Raw genomic sequence first — 18609 nt, forward strand, 5'->3', positions numbered from 1 at the left:
TTTATGTGTGCGTCTTCCGTAATTTGTCTAAGCGTTGCGTCTGTTCTGTGTGGACAAGATTTTAACTTCTATATTGTTGAGTGAGCCCCCGTGTTCCTGCTCGGCGTGCTGGTACAGAACCGATGTGCACTTTAAGTTCCCGGTTGACCGTTCCTGGTATGTAAATATGTTTATGAACTTTATGCAACATCCTGAAGGGAGTGCCATGATTAATAATATGAAATATGTCATATTCCTTGGCACATCTCTGAAACGTCCCGTAGATGTGACTTTTATATGTTTTCTTTCGTTAGTTTTCATATGTCTCTTTAATACTTAACCCTTTCAAGTTAAATTTTTATTTCATACTGAAGTATTATGATTTTAAATGTACTTACAAATAATATTTTCTTAAATTCAATCGCTTTTACTTAAGTTCAATCGTGTTTTATGTATTGCATTGATATTTGTCTATTTATATATATTTATGCATTGTGGAATTTTATTTCCATTTTATAGAGAATACATGTATTCATATAAGTTTCGAAAGTGCATTTTAATTATATTCTTTTCGACTTCGCCTGTGCTGCCTCCATAAAAATATTATTTTGTGTGTGTGTATATGTGTGTGTGTGTGTGTGTATATATATGTGTGTGTGTGTGTGTGTGTGTATATATATCACCGTGATCCCCGTAACCGACCAGGCTATCAGATGTTGCTACACATTGCTGGTCACAATGCGCTTCACATTATTTTAGCCTTCAAATGACGCCGCCCTGCTGGTTAAGCGAGCAAGCCAACAGAGGAAAGAGTGAGAGAAAGTTGTGGCGAAAGAGTACAGCAGGGATCGCCACCACCCCCTGCCGGAGCCTCGTGGAGCTTTAGGTGTTTTCGCTCAATAAACACTCAGAACGCCCGGTCTGGGAATCGAAACCGCGATCCTCCGACCGCGAGTCCGCTGCCCTAACCACTGGGACATTGCGCCTCTCTCTCTCTCTCTACACACACACACACAGACATATATATATATATATATATATATATATATATATATATATATATATATATATATATATATATGTATGTATGTATATATATATATATATATGTATGTATGTATGTATGTATGTATGTATATTTAAATATTTTGTTAGAATTTTAAGTAATTATTTTTTTAACACCTTCATCTCGTTTCAGAGAATTATCAGGGAGGTTGATTTCTTATGAATAACTCTGAAACGAGATTAAAGCGCAAAATAAATGATTATCCAAAATTCTGACTACCTCCTTTTTCTTAATATACAAAATATTTACACAACTTCAAATGTTCTATACATACATACATACATATATACGTACATACATGCAGGCATGCATACATACAGCCATACATACATACATGCGTGCGTACGTACATACGTACATACATACATACATACACACATACATTATGCATGCATACATATGTAAAACACTGTCTAAGTACCAATCTTTAGAAATTAAGCTTCTCAAAACCAGGTAAGAGAAAGCTGATTAAAAACTGCTGATCTAAGCTATCGCTGGAACTGTAAAAATCTGTAAAACTTTCTTGAAGTTTCATTTAAGTATATATGAACATTTCAAGATATGCACCTATATGCATGAGAATACGCAAAACAAAATATTCATATATACAAAAATACCTTGTATGTATGTATTGATGGCGTCATAGGAATTCTTATAAACATGGAATGAACGTGAACTTATTCATTTTGAAATAGTGTCCTGAAGCAAAAAAAGCTATAGCATATAAATATTAGATTTTTAAAAAATTGGATAGGAATGACAAAGGTTGCTTCTATATATGTATGTATGTATGTTTACGACATGCGTACTTTAGGTTTCCGTCTACCAAGGTTCTAGTTAGCCAAAGTAGAAATCCAATATGCATGTGGTTAGGAAATCAATACCATTCTGTTGGAAAGCAAACGTCACAATCACACAATCACACTTCTGACTATGTATGTGTCTGTATGCGTGTGTACGTACACATATGTCGTTATTTCTGTTTCAACATTTAAAAATTTTTCGATCTTCAAATTTTACTTTTGCTTTAATCGCAGGTAAAAAGAGGGTATTAATATATCATATATAAAATAAAAACGTAAACGATGCAATATACTCACCTTCTGTATATAATATTATATACAACATATTCAGAAAAAGATGGTTCCCATATTGAATGTGGAAAATGTCTTATAGACAAAAATATAATTGGTCATTAAATAAATAATATATATACAACCTTATTTGTTTATACATTACATGCGCTATAGATGCAAAATTTGCATACATTCTCGCATAGAAACAATGCATATTATAGATAAAAATGAATACGAATAAGCATTTATATATATATATATATATATATATATATATATATATATATATATATATATATATATATATACATATATATAAGCATATATATATATATATGTGTGTGTATGTATATGTTGGGCTGTATATATATATATATATACATACATATGTATGTATTTATATTATATATATATAAATATACACATGTACATGTGTATGTACGTTTATGTATAAACGCACACATGTATACATACCTACCACACTTAGATATATGTATACATGGAAATATGTATGTAAGTATGGTATGTGTGTGTATGGAAGCGCGCGCGCGTATTTGTGCGAAAACTTGTCATACGCACATTCAAATTGTATACATGCAGAAACTGAATCCATTTTGTTGTTTCTTCTCTCATTTTTTTCATTATCTGACGTCAAATTTTACTTTCGTTTCAATCGCATACCAGAACAATCTATTTATTTAAAACTATTATAGCTAAAACATTATTGTTATTGATAACATTCATTAAATGAAACGCATAAACCTGTTAAGAAGAAACCATATTTTTACATTACTGTCATAATCATATTTCTGAAAATAATAACTAAATTTATTATAAGCTTCAAAATTATTCGCCCCTTTCATTTATTCCATTTTTAAATTCTAAAAGGAGAATTGTATTTGTATGTTGGATATGCTAAAGTAAAAAAAAAAAAGAAGAAAGAAATAAAATCAAAAGGATCAAAGATCCTTGTCGGGTTATAAGTTCTTCAGGCTGGTTTCTCAGACCCCGTTGCCTGTATAATACCCACTGGACGGAAAGCCGGACCGTCGCATGATTACTCATCTTTACAAGCTGATTGGAATTGAGAAGCGTGAAATGAAGTATTTTGCTCAGAAAGGCTCACATCGCCCGGTACAGGAACCGAAACCACAATCTTATAATCATAAGTGTATCCCCTTAAGAACTAAACCACTCACCTCCACGTTAAATTAAGACTCTATGCGTGTGTGCTATTCTAATTCTCACCAGAATCGGAAAAGAATTTAGTGTAAGTCCGAAAATGCAGATAGAAAGTACATGTCACACCGACTCAAAATGACTCTTGCGATTTGACTGAGATGTTAGAGAGATGCGTTAAAACCCTAAACGTCACAGTTTTGTAAAAATACATTAAAATTACATTTTGTACGAACTTACTATTTATTTTACACTAAAATAAAAGTATGCTGGACTAAAAGTTAACTATATTTCTCAGTCATGTTTCTTGCATTATTATTATTTACTCTTTACTCTTTTACTTGATTCGGTCATTTGATTTTGGCCATGCTGGAGCATCGCCTTTAATCGAGCAAATCTACCCCAGGACTTATACTTTGTAAACCTAGTACTTATTTTATCGTTCTCTTTTGCTGAACCACTAAGTTACTGGGGCGTAAACACACCAGCATCGGTTGTCAAGCGATGTTGGTGGGAGGACAAACACAGACACACAAACACACACACATACATATAAATCTGTTTCCGTCAACCAAATCCACTCTCAAGGATTTGGTCGGCATGAGGCTATAGTAGAAGACACTTGCCCAAGGTGCCACACACTGAGACTGAACCCGGAACCATGTGGTTGGTAAGCAAGGTACTTACCACACAGCCGCTCCTACGCCTATAACCACACAGCCGCTCCTACGCCTATTACCACAGCTGCTCCTACGCCTATCATTATTATTATTATTATTATTATTATTATTATTATTATTATTATTATTATTATTATTATTAGTGTTATCATTATTATTATACGAGCCTAAAGGCAGCTAGATGACAGAATCTTTAACACGCCGGGCAAATGCCTAGCGGCCTTTCATCCGTCTTCACGTTCTGAGTTCAAATTTCAGCAAGGTCCAGTTTGTCTTTCATCCTTTCGGAGACCACAAATTAAGTATCGGTCAAGTACTAGGGCTCATATAATCGACTACCCCCCACCTCCAAAATTTTAGACCTTGTGCTTATCGTAGAAAGGTTAATTACTAAGAGACTAGTGCTGGCATTTACGTTCGAACTTGCAAAATCATTAGGGAAATTCTCTCTCAATATTTCTGGTCCCCAAGTCCAGTATTATTATTTCCAAATTTCGTGACACTTTGAAATTGTAGCACTTGAATACCTCTTTCCCTGTTACAATGCTTTTCTTTTAGCGATGAAGGACATCAAATTCTGATTATGTTTCTTATCGCTTTGTGGTGAATGTGTTTAGTTGATGTTGTTGTGTTTGTATATCAGTCTGTTGTTGGGGATCTGTGTGGTTCCTTTGTTGCCCCTTGGATGGAGTCATTCGTTTGTCTGAGATACTGACCGTGAAGTTCTTTTCACCAGTCGTTCCTTTCTCAATCCTGTTTGCTTCTTTTCTCGTATTCATTTTCCGTCTCCATAGCATCTTTCTCCTCTCCTCTGGCTGCTGAAATGTGTCTTCCTGAGTTGCTTCTAACGTGCTCTTCTGTATCATGTATTACCATCTCTATTCAATCTTCTTTTGATAACAGTCCTATTGATATCATCATCATCATCACCATCATCATCATCATCATCATCATCATCATCATCATCACCATATTTGTCAAGGCAACTAGCTGGAAGAATCGTTTGCACGCCGGACAAAATATGGTTCAATTGATGATGTTATTTCATAAATTTAAGGACATTTTAATTTTAACTTTTCAAATTTGCAATCACTATGTAATAGGAATCATAAATGTGATATGATTAGATACGATTTTAACTAATGAGTCAAAAGTTACAGAAATTTTGTCTGCCTCAACCCAACAAACTCTTGAGGCTCGAGCTTATCTGGATTTCCTAGGCATTTATGTTGAGAGACAAGATATTCTCTTAAACAGGGCACCATTCGTTCCCTCTTTATTTTTGTCAGTTGATTATACCGGAATAAGGTGTCATTAACTAACTTACTTAAAGACGCATCGTACAGTTCATTACAAGATTCGAACTCAAAACCTTACGAATGTTGGTCCCCCAAACCTTAAACAATAATGTATGTACCTTTATAAGAAGTACAGAGAAGGACACTATATTTGATATATTACATGGTTACAATGTTGAAGATTCTTGTCAAACTCGAGTCAGCTCTCGTTTGACTGAGTGCCAATACTACAGATGTCTACATTGTGTGTGTGTCTGTGTCTGTGTCAGTGTGCATATGTTTTATGTCTATGTGTGTATCTATGTTTGATGTGTTTACCTGCACTGTGTGTACGCATGCAATTTTCAGGCTTGTATAGATATATACTCTTACTCTTTACACTTTTACTTGTTTCAGTCATTTGACTGCGGCCATGCTGGAACACCACCTTTATTCGAGCAAATCGACCCCAGGACTTATTCTTTGTAAGCTTAGTGCTTATTCTATCGGTCTCTTTTGCCGAACCGCTAAGTTACGAGGACATAAACACACCAGCATCGATTATCAAGCGATGTTACTGGTGGGGGGACAAGCAAAGACACACAAACATATACACACATATACATATATATATACATATATACGACGGGCTTCTTTCAGTTTCCGTCTACCAAATCCACTCACAAGGCTTTGGTCGGCCCGAGGCTATAGTAGAAGACATGAACCATGTGGTTGGTAAGCAAGGTACTTACCACACAACCACTCCTGCGCCTATCATATATATATATATATATATATATATATATATATATATATATATATACATATATATATATATATATATATATATATATATATATATATATATATATATATATATATATATATGGTACCAAAATCCTTGCCCCTATACAATACGAGCATGAAACGAAGAGAAAAACTTTAAATACTAGCCCTGTCTTGTCCTTATACAGAAAAAATTATTCTCGTTTGTGAAATTTCTTTTACAAAAATTTACCCTAAAACATGTCTTACTTTATAACAGACTTTTTTTATAGCACACTTGCCTCACCCAAAATCAATTTATTATGCAGTATATTGATACTATATTTTAGCCCAAGGCAAGCAATTTGGGGGGAGTGGGAAATTCGATTACATTGACCTCAGTGTCCAACTGATACTTATTTTATCAACCTTGAAAGTCGACCTCGGAACATAATCACGGACGAAATATGATAAGCATATTGCCTGGCGTGCTAACGAGTCTACCAGCTCGCCGCCTTAGAACATGCAACATATTAATATGAGTCACATTATAGCTGGGAAAATATCGTGCAACATAATTTTCGAGGAACACGTTAATCTTAAAAGTACATTCTGGTACAATAACAGTTCAGATAACACAAGAGGAGATATAATAGCATTACAAGGAAATCTCTTTTACTTATTAAATAAGCCACGTAAAACACCAACATACGTTAACAAGATAACTAAACAAATGTGAACAAATAAAGAAAATTCAACTCACCAGAAATAACTACTCGAAATCTTCTATAAATCTCAATCTATTACCTAAAAAAGCGAAATACACATTGTTATATGTGCTCTGAAAAATACTACGAGATATTCAAGGCTGGAAGGCCTGATGAGGCTACTTGATTAGGAATTGGCTGTGGTTTAATAACATCAACAATAATAAGTACAACAGCTTTTCCCTCACTTCCTACTTTACACATTTAGCTATCCATAACCCTATGTTAACACCCATTCACTCCTTCTTCCATCAACTCCCCGGAACCATCTCAACACTATCAGACAACCACGAACATATCGAAAACAGTTTTACAATGTCCAAAAATAAAACAGTGAATTCACTTTTAGTGGAATCACTTTTTCCAAAGAAACAAAATTAAGGTTCACAGTCCCCCGATATAGATACTGCCGTAAATACACTCGATAAAATGATTCTAGGAGCTTCTAAACATAGTTACTACAAGGGAACATCAATAAATACAAACTGAAGTACATAACTGAAATAACCAATCTGATACAAATAATAAAAAAAGAAAACAGGGGACACTTCAAATAAAATAGAAATAAAACTCGGTATCAAGAAAACTAAATAATGAAAACAGAGTGAATTAACCAAATAAAGCATAACAATTGGTAAATATTTGTGTCCAGAATTAACCATATAAACAAGCAATAAAACACTTTACAAAGTAATTAGTAACATTAATGACTTTAACAAAGTAATTAACAATATTAACAAGCTCTATCAGCAGCCACACTACACCTCATCTCACAATAACAACTTCTGGTACTATAACAACGATTTAGCAGCAACTACACTCATATATTAAACAATTTTTACAGAGACACAATGCTCACGGCTTCAATCTACGCCATCTACTGATCATTTTTTTCTCACCAGAAAGAAATGAAAACAACCATACCTTCAGATATCTCTCGACAAAATCACAAATATATACAAGTCATGCTTTTTTCCCACAACATTACTGACAATACCCTAACCTCTTTTTGTACTATAACAGCCTGATAATCTACCAACCTATCTATCTATCTATCTATCTTATTTGTTTATTGCCCACAAGGGGCTAAACATAAAGGGGACAAACAAGGACAGAGGGATTAATCGATTACATCGACCCGTGTGCGTAACTGGTACTTAGTTTATCGACCCCGAAAGGATGAAAGGCAAAGTCGACCTCGGCGGAATTTGAACTCAGAACGTAGCGGCAGACGAAATACCGCTAAGCATTTCACCCGGCGTGCTAACGTTTCTGCCAGCTCGCTGCCTTATCTATCTATCTATCTTCTATCTATCTATCTATCTATCTATCTATCTATCTATCTATCTATCTATCTATCTATCTATCTATCTATCTATTTATCTATCTATCTATCTATCTATCTATCTATCTATCTATCTATCTATCTGTGTGTGTGTGCGTGAGTATGTGTGTGTGTGTGTGTGTGTGTGTGTGTGTGTGTGTGTGTGTTTCAGTTTTCTGCCTGTCAATCTTTCTTGTTTCCTCAGCGTCTGGTGAAGAGCAAGAGCCCCAAATCGTTTACATTCATTTTAAAACCGAACTTGTCAAACTTTCTATTACCCTCCTGTAGTTGTCCATTAACTCCCCAATACACTTAATCACCCAAGGACGCGAGGAATTGTTTCAATTATCAGTATCTTTAATTATTCATTCCAGCACTGCCAAATTCTTGAAATTTCAAAATTGGTGAAAATTATAACAATTCTGAAACCTAAAACAAAACCAAAAATCGATATCACTGACACACGTTCCTCTTTCTAAATTCACGCCATTTCTGCTAATCACATACACGATACCTTCAAAACCATACGATAACCCTACATACACCATTGCGAATATCCTCAATATCAGCAAAACAATTCACTCCACCCCTGGCTATCTATATCTAATTAAAATGTCCTACAAGGATCTGTCATTCCCTGAAACAGTTTTCAATTTATTCCTACATTGCCTACCCCATAATTCCAAAACAAAAGTAAAACTTACGAGGAAACACAGAAACCAATACATTCACGTTACTCGGTGCTACCAAGACACAACTATCCAACTTCTCCACCCTTACATCAATCGTCTACAAATCAGATTTTGAACTGATAAATTAAAACGACATCTACCAAATCTAGTGTTCTTTCTAACCTGCAACACTGAGAATATCAAATACAACTAAACATTATATTTGGCAATATAAGTATACCACTCGCACACACGCGCGCGCGCGCATGCACACACACACACACACACACAACACACACACACATGAAACAGTATATATTCGGAGTTATAAATTACACTTTCGCAGCATTCTTTATATATACAGATGACACAGTAAAAATAAAAAATGCATTAGTATATTCAGGTGTACCATATGTAACTTAGAGCACTCGCATATATCACATATAATTTATTGTACTCATGGTACAGCAGTCACGAGTACCACATATAACGTAGTTATATGCACCACATATAACTTAAACCACACATACCTAACACATGGAACTTAGTGCACTCATACATACCATATATAACTTTGAGTTAACACGAGTTACATATAGAGAAATACCTCGGCTTTCGAACAACTCTAATCGCGAATAAATCGTGCTTTATATATGTATATATATAATATATATTATATATATATATATATATTATATGTATATATATATATGTATATATATATATATATATAATATATATATATATATATATATATATACATATATATATACATATATACACCCACACACACATATATATATATATATATATATATAGAGAGAGAGAGAGAGAGATAGATAGATAGATAGATAGATAGATAGATAGATAGATAGATAGATAGATAGATAGATAGATAGATGATAGATAGATAGATAATAGATAGATAGATAGATAGATAGATAGATATAAAACACGATTTATTCGTGATCAGAGGCGTCGTAAACCGAGGTTCTACTGTACAACTGGGAGCAGTCGTGGGTACCACACATAGTGTAGAGCACCCATAGGAACTACATATAAGTTAGATTACTGTTAGGTACCGCATGCAATGCAGAGCATACGCCGGTACCACACTTAACTTCGAGTGTCCTTAGGTGTCCCACATAGCCAAGAGAAATAAGCAGCACCGGTCCATTCGACCCATAATAGATCATGCCATCTTAAGCCACATCCAGAAGAAGCCACCTAATTGATGGGCATTTAAGTCACTTATAGATAGAATCCTATCTTTACCTGCAAACATTGCCTCCCCTCTGGTTGCCTTTTATAGCATACCATAATCTGCTCTATTGCTTGGAATTGGCAGTTTCCAAATTCTGGAATGAGTAATTACAGATGTTGATATTTACAACAATTCCTTCAGACTGATCCGAGGAATAGAGGACATTAGAGTAACAGTAGAAAAGGCAAAGAGAAGAGACAGTGCAAGTGAACGATACAAACTCTCCCGCATATGTATTTTCCTCTCTTTATCTGCTCTTATTTAAGGTGTTACATTAATGTCTGTTGTTGCTCAGATCTGCCTGAAATCATACTTCTACTACTCAGGCATTTCTGACCCACTCGTCCTTACTCTTCTTACCTATATTGGGTTCACCCTTCGAGTTTCCTAACTAATTACTACTCCTAGGCTCGAACCCCAACAGCCACTGACATTATATGTGTAAACATCAATTATCCCTGGCAACCTAAAGTAGACACGTTACATCTACAATAACTGGTGACATTACACAATAGCATCCTCAAAGACACTTACCTGCACTTAGTTAAGACAAACATAAAACTACACAACCCCCATATCAACAGCCTCTTTAGCTGCTAACAATGCGTTTGTAAGCATACCACCAGTGGCATATGAAGAGACCCAGCAACTGAAGTTTCCTGGCCGAGCCCGCTCTTTACTATCTCTGGCCTGGCCACCAGAACTCACAGAAAACCAGGCTGAGCAATGGAGTATAATATTCCCAGACCGAGAAGACAAGTCTTGACGCAGAAAGAATTTACATGAATGGAGCTTGCTGAATCAGGTTTACTCTGAGACTAAACAACAATAACAACAGCAACAAAACCGGAAGCAACAACGACAGTAACAATAACAAAAACAAAGAAAACAACAACAACAACAACAAAATCAGCAATGACAATAATGACAACGGTAACACCACCGACACAGTCGGTGACAACAACAACAGCAAAATATCTAGCTCAAGTCAAGACTAGGGGACTTCAGGTTTAAAGAAAATAATTGTAAAATTTTCGGTCCAGGGCATCACACCAAAATATGGCATTTCCTTCAATAGTAATGGCGCTTGTGTTATTTTTGTTTAAATATTCAGTGCTGCCCTCTATTATCTCCCGGAGCAGCTGTGATTAATAAATAAATATAAACTTTCAACTTCCTTTCAATAATTATATCTATTATAGGTAATATGTGTGTATATATGCGTGTATGTATATATGTATGTTTATTACACACGTACACACAAACATACATGAAGATGCTTATCTATCTATCTATCTATCTATCTATCTATCTATCTATCTATCTATCTATCTATCTATCTATCTATATATATATATATATACACAAATAGACAGATCCACATATACACATATACATACATATATATACATATACATACATATGTATACATAAACATATACATATATATATATATATATACATACATCATACACGTCTTTATATATATATATATGTATATGTTTATGTATACATATGTATGTATATGTATATATATGTATGTATATGTGTATATGTGTATCTGTCTATGTGTGTATATATATATATATATATATAGAGAGAGAGAGAGAGAGAGAGATAGATAGATATGTATATATATACATAAACACACATAGACAAATACACATATACATACATATTAATATACAAATACATACATATGTATACAGAAACATATATATATATATATACATCATACACGTCTTTATATATATATATGTATATATATATATATACACGGATGCTTGTATATGTGTATACACACATGCACACATAAGTACACACATATATGTATGTGAATATGTGTGTGTGTATGAGTATCTGCGATCAGGTGTGCATGTGTGTATATGAGTATCTGAGCGCGGACATGCATGTGTGTGTAGTACAAGGAATCGGTGAAAATTGTTCAACGAGAAGAGTCCAGAGGAATAAAATGAAAAGAAAAAAGGGAAATAAAGAAAGACTTTAAACAGAAGATACAAAGATTTGAAGGAAAATGCCGGAAGTAGTGAATATGAAACATTGTATAATGGCGGAGTCGTACGGCAAGAAGTTGGAGTGAGAAAAACAATCAACAAATGAAAATAGATAAATAATCTATGTCCTGGCAATATTTCCCTCACTTCTTTTGGCTCAAGGAAATTTTCTTTATCCAGATTAAGTGGCCATTGATGGCAAAACTGTTTACTTCAAGCAAATATATTCCGACTATCAATTCTAACGTTATATCCTTTAATAATGAAACTATACAATTTCTCCCTCTCTCTCTCTCTTTTCTCTCTCTCTCTCTCTCACTTTCTCTTTCTCTCACTCTCTTTCTCTCACTCTCATTCTATCCCGTTGTCTCTGTAAGACGCTACATCAGCTGTCCATGAGACATAAGAGTTAGTTGAAGAGGATATATGTATCCCCAGCAGGAAATTTAGTTTCGCATATGAGATCTTGGTTTTAAAAATTCTGGCAGCTTGTTAAAGATCAGACCAAAAGTTCAGTCATCCAAGAGAGAAGAATTATTTTCGAACGGACAGAGGAGAAAGAGAAAGAGAAAGAGAGCAAAAGATTATGTAAGAGAGAGAGGGGGAGGAGTCAGAGACAGAAATTAATGTTATTTTACAGAGTTAGCCTGCAATTGAGAGAATGGTTAGTTTTAATAATATATTTCTCCTACTCGTCGCAGTTTTGATGGTGGTGGCAGCGGCGGCGGTGGCGACGGTGGCGACGGTAGCAGTGGTGGGTGTGGTGGTGGCTGTGCTGACGTTGGTAGGGAATACCATTCTACTGGCGATGGGAGAGGCGTCGTTAAAGTTGCTTTCTTGCGCTTTCCAATTTCTCCTTAATCGTGATGTCGTTCTTATATTCCCTACCGTCGTTGATAGTGTTGCTGTTGTTGATGTTCGACCAGTTGTTGATCTTGCCGCTCCTTGCCACGCTGTTGCTGTTGTCGTTGTTACTTCTTCTTCTTCTTCTTCTTCTTCTTCTTCTTCTTCTTCTTCTTCTTCTCTTCTTCTTCTTCTTCTTCTTCTCTTCTTCTTCTTTCTTCTTCTTCTTTCTTCTTCTCTTCTTCTTCTTTCTTCTTTCTTCGTCTTCTTTTTCTTCTTCTTCTCTTCTTCTTTCTTCTTCTCTTCTTCTTCTTCTTCTTCTTCTTCTTCTCTTCTTTCTTCGTCTTCTTCTTCTTCTTCTTCTTCTTCTTCTTCTTTCTGCGTTCTTCTTTCTTCTTCTTCTTTTTCTTCTCTTCTTCTTCTTCTTCTTCTTCTGATGTTGCTGCTGCTGCTGCTGCTGCTGTTCAACATGTCGTCGATGCTGTTACTAACACGGCTTTCTACTAAATGTTACATGACAGTCACAGTAGTATTGTTGAGGGTGATTGGGATTTGAAAGCGGGAAAGTTTTTTCTTGGAGAAAGAAGTCATAAGGAAGTTTTTCTCTGACGGGCTTCCTTTTGCTGCTTGTATCTCCTGTCGCTACTTGTATCTTCTATTGCTGATAACTTTTCATCATCACCTAGCAAAATCTAACCCAGTGGTTCTCAAACAGTTTTTTTTTTACCACTAGACCCGTTTGATTACTATTCGCTGTTTAAAACTAGTTTTATAGCCATTAGATGTTTAAAACCTATTTAGTTTTTCACACATAGGTTGCACTATGTAAAACATTAGACAAAAAAATTTACTTGCAATAAATACATCTAAAGCAATATTTTTCGTGGACTCTTAAAATACTGTGGACCCTACATATTATTTTGCTTGCGTGGATCCCCCCACCAAAAATATTATATGGACCTTAAGGGTTCATATAGACTCTGGTTGAGAGCAATATGGGTTAGTTTCTAACTTATGTTTATAGTTTGTTTTGCGCTTTTGAGAACAATTAAGAAACAAATTCTTCGAAATACGACAGGCCAAACTACTAGAATAAGAAGAACTTTTTTCTCCTTTCGGTCTGCAATCATTGCGAACAACAATAATGTTTTTAAAAAAACTCCAAGAGAGCAAACATAACCATTTTTGTAATACGAAATGATAATCATGTAGCATGCAGACAGAAGCAAATAATAATGATTGTAATGACAACAGACATTTCTGCTAAAGACGCAAGACCTGAAATTTGTGGGGAAGGCGCTAGTCGATTACATCGACCCCATTACTCGACTGGTGTTTAATTTATTGAAACCCTCCCCTCGCACCCGAAAGGATGAAAGGCAAAGTCGACCTCAACAGAATTTGAACTGGAAGAAAAGCAGCAAGATATTTTGTTTGGCGTGTTAAAGATTTTGTCACCTCACAGACTTGATAATGATGATGATGATGATGATGATGATGATGACGAGATGATTATGATGGTGATGCTGGTGACGACGACGACGACGATGGTGATGATGATGATGATTATGGTATCTTTTATTAGCAACGAAAGTATAGACGAGGTGGACAGAGATATACATCACAAGGACAATCTACAATTTGTACGAGGAGTTACATAAAGGCTGAAGAGAAAGAAATTGGAAAGACTGCCAAATGAGATAAAAGTATACATCGTATACTTTTATCCTGATTTGGGAGAAGCTCCAAATAGGGCCAGTCATGGAACGCCACAGAATCAGGATTATCCTAACCACCAAAGGCACGAGTCCTACCCAACTGTTGGTCTCCAATCTACAGGCGCATATTTAGAGTAGGATCATTCACCTTATACATTTCTGCCATAATCACCCATCTTTTCGCAAATTCACCAGTAAGTAACACTTCCTTCACCACACTCATCTTCCTTTCTTAGTGGAACTTGAAACAGTTGATGGGGGTTTGCTCGAAGTTGAAGGTGTCTTTCTTCAATCATTTCAGCCTGGTGGACCTCATTATTTAATTCACCTTAGTTACTGCACAGAAGAAAACCACCTACTCTGCCTTCTTAAAGGCTGGTGTCGAGGCGATACTCACGATAGATTCGGCCGATAGACTGATTCGTCCCACTTCTGATGACAGCTGTTCGACAAAGCTGCATGAGTGAGTGTAGAACGGTTTCATCACATTGCGTGAATCTCGAGCAGTCCCACTTGGGTGCACTTTCGTGCTTGTAGAGTAACCCTTTCTACAATAGACAGAAGGCTTGAAATTTGTGGATGGGATCAAGTCAGTTACATTGAAACACAGTACTGGACAAGTTCTTACTTTATCAACCGAAAGGATAAAAGATAAAATCGATTTTTCGAACTCATAACGTAAAGACGGGCGAAATGCTGCTAAGCATTTGCCCGGCATGTGAACGATTCTGGCATAACAACAGCAGCAGCAGCAGCAGCAGCAGAAGCAGAAGAAGAAGAAGAAGAAGAAGAAGAAGAAGAAAAAGAAGAAGAAGAAGAAGAAGAAGAAGAAAAAGAAGAAGAAGAAGAAGAAGAAGAAGAAGAAGAAGAAGAAGAAGAAGAAGAAGAAGAACAACAACAACAACAACCAACAACAAACAAGACCTGAAATTTTGTAGTTGGTGTCCGGTTGCTTATTTCGATCTCACTACTCACCTGGTACTTGTTTCATCAAGGCCGGCAAAGTCGACCTCAGCTGAATTTGAAGTCAGAAAGTAATGAGTCAGAAGAAATGCTCCAAAGCATTTTGTCAACGATGATGATGATGAGGAGGAGGAGGAGGCGGGGGAAGGGAAGGGGGAGGATACTGTTTCGAATATAAGCGCATGGCCAATTTCGTGGTATGATTTTACTCAATCTCTCCGATCCCAGTATTTGACTGATATCTTCTTATTCCATTCCGCCCTGATGAATGAAAAGCAATGTTGATCCCGACAAAATCTGAACAGAATTTAAGGCGCCGGAACAAATGCATTATGCATTTTCCGATGCTCTAGCGATTCTACCAACAACAACAACAACAACAACATCAACAATAATAATAATAATATAATAATAATAATAATAATAATAATAATAATAATAATAATAATAATAATAATAATAATATATAATAATAGTAATGACTTTTATTTGCCATCTGGACAATGAATGAGAGTATGATACAAAACCAGACATGGCTACTATATTGAATCGAAGGATGAAAACATATTTGCAATGTAAATAAACATGGTTATAGCATTAAAAAAAGTAGATGATGATGCAATTTTCTTAATATAAAAGAAGCTCTAGGACCAATCGAGATCCCCTACAGTCCCAGGTCTCCTGAATCCCAAGAGAAAAGCCCCTCTTCGATTGTCGTTCTCTTACATATATAGCTATGCCTAGATTGGCCCCATTCATTCTTGCCACATTTGCCACTTTTTCATAACTTTCATTACATTTACTTGCGGATAGCATTTACCTCTCGTGTTCCAATTTTACTTTCAATTGAAACTTGAAAAATTCGGTAAGGGTTCTAACAAAGGGACAAGTTTCTGTGTTCATACCGCATTACAAATTTTTGCTAAAACTATCACACAGAGTAAAACTATCTTATCTGGCCAATTAAAGGATGGATATAGAACAGTCATCTTGTTAGACTTGGCTGACAGCTGGATCTGTCCCATAAGCAACAACAAATGTTCTATATAACTACAAAATTCAGCAATTTCGGACACTGAGAAAGTGCGTACAAAATGGTTAAGTCGCCCTACGAACATCTCAGACACGCCCATCTCATACCTGAAGAGTTAATCTCAGATTGGTAGCATTTCTCGGTAGCACTATCAGATCAAAAATTAGTAGTCACCAACCCACAAGTTCCCCCGGAATAGACAAGCCAGTTAATTTTCATGGACGCCCAGAATTTTCTCGAAAATGTCATCACCAAACGGTAGAGGGTTGAGCACTTGGAAAAAATCTATAAGCCATGACTGGAGTTCCGTCAAGGAGCCAAGCTGCAGGAATACGTTACATAATCTGCACACCAAACTTTTCTCCAAGGACTAAAACAAACAAATAAATAAACCCTATGTTACTTAGACAGCATGGCAACCCAACTAGAATGATCCTAAGTTTTTGTTCCTTAACCCAAAATATCTCCCAGGGGAATCCGACATACATAAAATGGAAAAACTTATATAGGGCTCATAACAATCTGGACCTAAATAGCAACCCAATTATTACCGACCCAAAGTTGATATATTTACACCCACTCGATAGAATTCAGGATAAAAAACGGTGGAACAGAATACAGAAAACCGAAGATAGTCAACCCTTCATACAAAACCCTTCTAATATAAACCCAAGTCCTCTCGAAATTTATAAATTTCTCCCCCATACTGTAATACCACAACTTCAATATGATACAGGTCGATATCTCTAAGTTCTGTAGAAAATAAAGTCTGACAGAAAAATTATTTAGCAAGAACATTGACCACTCAATTGCATGAAATGAAAACATTTATAGTGCAACACAAGGTATTTTGCTCTTCTACTAACCTGGATAACAAGAAATTATAACGTTAAGACTAACTACTCAGTCATAATTTCCATACTCGAAACCGGCCGACTGTGTAAGATTTTCATTTCATAAATATATTTCTTTCTTCAAACATAAAATTTCTGCGTATTTTCCTTATGTGCGTTTGTGTGAGAGTATGTGAGTGATTCTTTTGCCTATCTGCAAGAAACTGTTTAACTAGATCTTCAAAATCAGCGTGATGAAAGCAGTAGAGGCAAAACAAAAGCCTTGAGACATATTGGCGTTTTAAAATGCTGAGATATACATTATGATCATGATGTAAAGGAGGGGCTGAATGAATATAACACCGATATAAATTTATATTTATTGATGCCTACGCATAAATATGTCCCGATCTCCCTTTTCTTCCTTCCCTCCATATATATGTGTGTGTGTGTGTGTAAATATACATGTAAATGTATGTATATGCATTTATATATATTTATATTATACATACATAGCTAGATAGGTATATATGCAATGAAAGAAAGGGAAAGTAATTTCGCAGACACACAACACACGCAAATATACATATGGTTGTATGCGTGTGTCTTTGATTTACATATAGTTTCAAACATATAGACAAAATAGGAAAAATTACAGAAAATCGAGATACGGTTGCTCCTGATGGCATTTTTAGAAAGCTTTAGGCAGGCTTCAACTTTTTTTCCGTCTAATTAACAAATTGTGCATAAAATAATATGATGTCTTACATATTATTCTTTTCTTTTCATCTAACAATGATTTGTTTTCTTTACTTAAACTCAACATCCCAGATTTGCGGCTAAAATGATAAATAACCAGAAAGTCAGGAGATATCTTGTTTCATGGGAGAATTGCCTTCTTGTTTTAAATATGTAATAGTAGGTGAAAATATAACGATTCTACGACTGGACCACTTATAATATCTGAATATATATACATATTATATGTAACACACACACACACACACACACACACACACACACACATACATATATATATATATATATATATATATATATATATACATAAATACATATATATTTACACACACACATACGAGGGGCGTTCAATAAGTAATGCCCCTGACCCACTTCCCATAGCAGTAAAGCAACGAAC

General features: G+C 35.4%; 1 long non-coding RNA gene across 1 annotated transcript; it reads right to left on the reverse strand.

Annotated features, from left to right (window-relative positions):
* Positions 1–146: 146 nt before the first annotated feature.
* LOC118765556 lies at positions 147–14785 on the reverse strand. The gene is made up of 3 exons (XR_005001418.1): positions 14773–14785; positions 1522–1523; positions 147–269 (listed from the first exon to the last, which is right to left on the reverse strand). It is a non-coding gene; the product is annotated as an uncharacterized LOC118765556 (long non-coding RNA).
* Positions 14786–18609: the final 3824 nt, after the last annotated feature.

This window comes from Octopus sinensis, linkage group LG12 (assembly GCF_006345805.1).
Source record: "Octopus sinensis linkage group LG12, ASM634580v1, whole genome shotgun sequence".
NCBI classification, from domain to species: domain Eukaryota; kingdom Metazoa; phylum Mollusca; class Cephalopoda; order Octopoda; family Octopodidae; genus Octopus; species Octopus sinensis.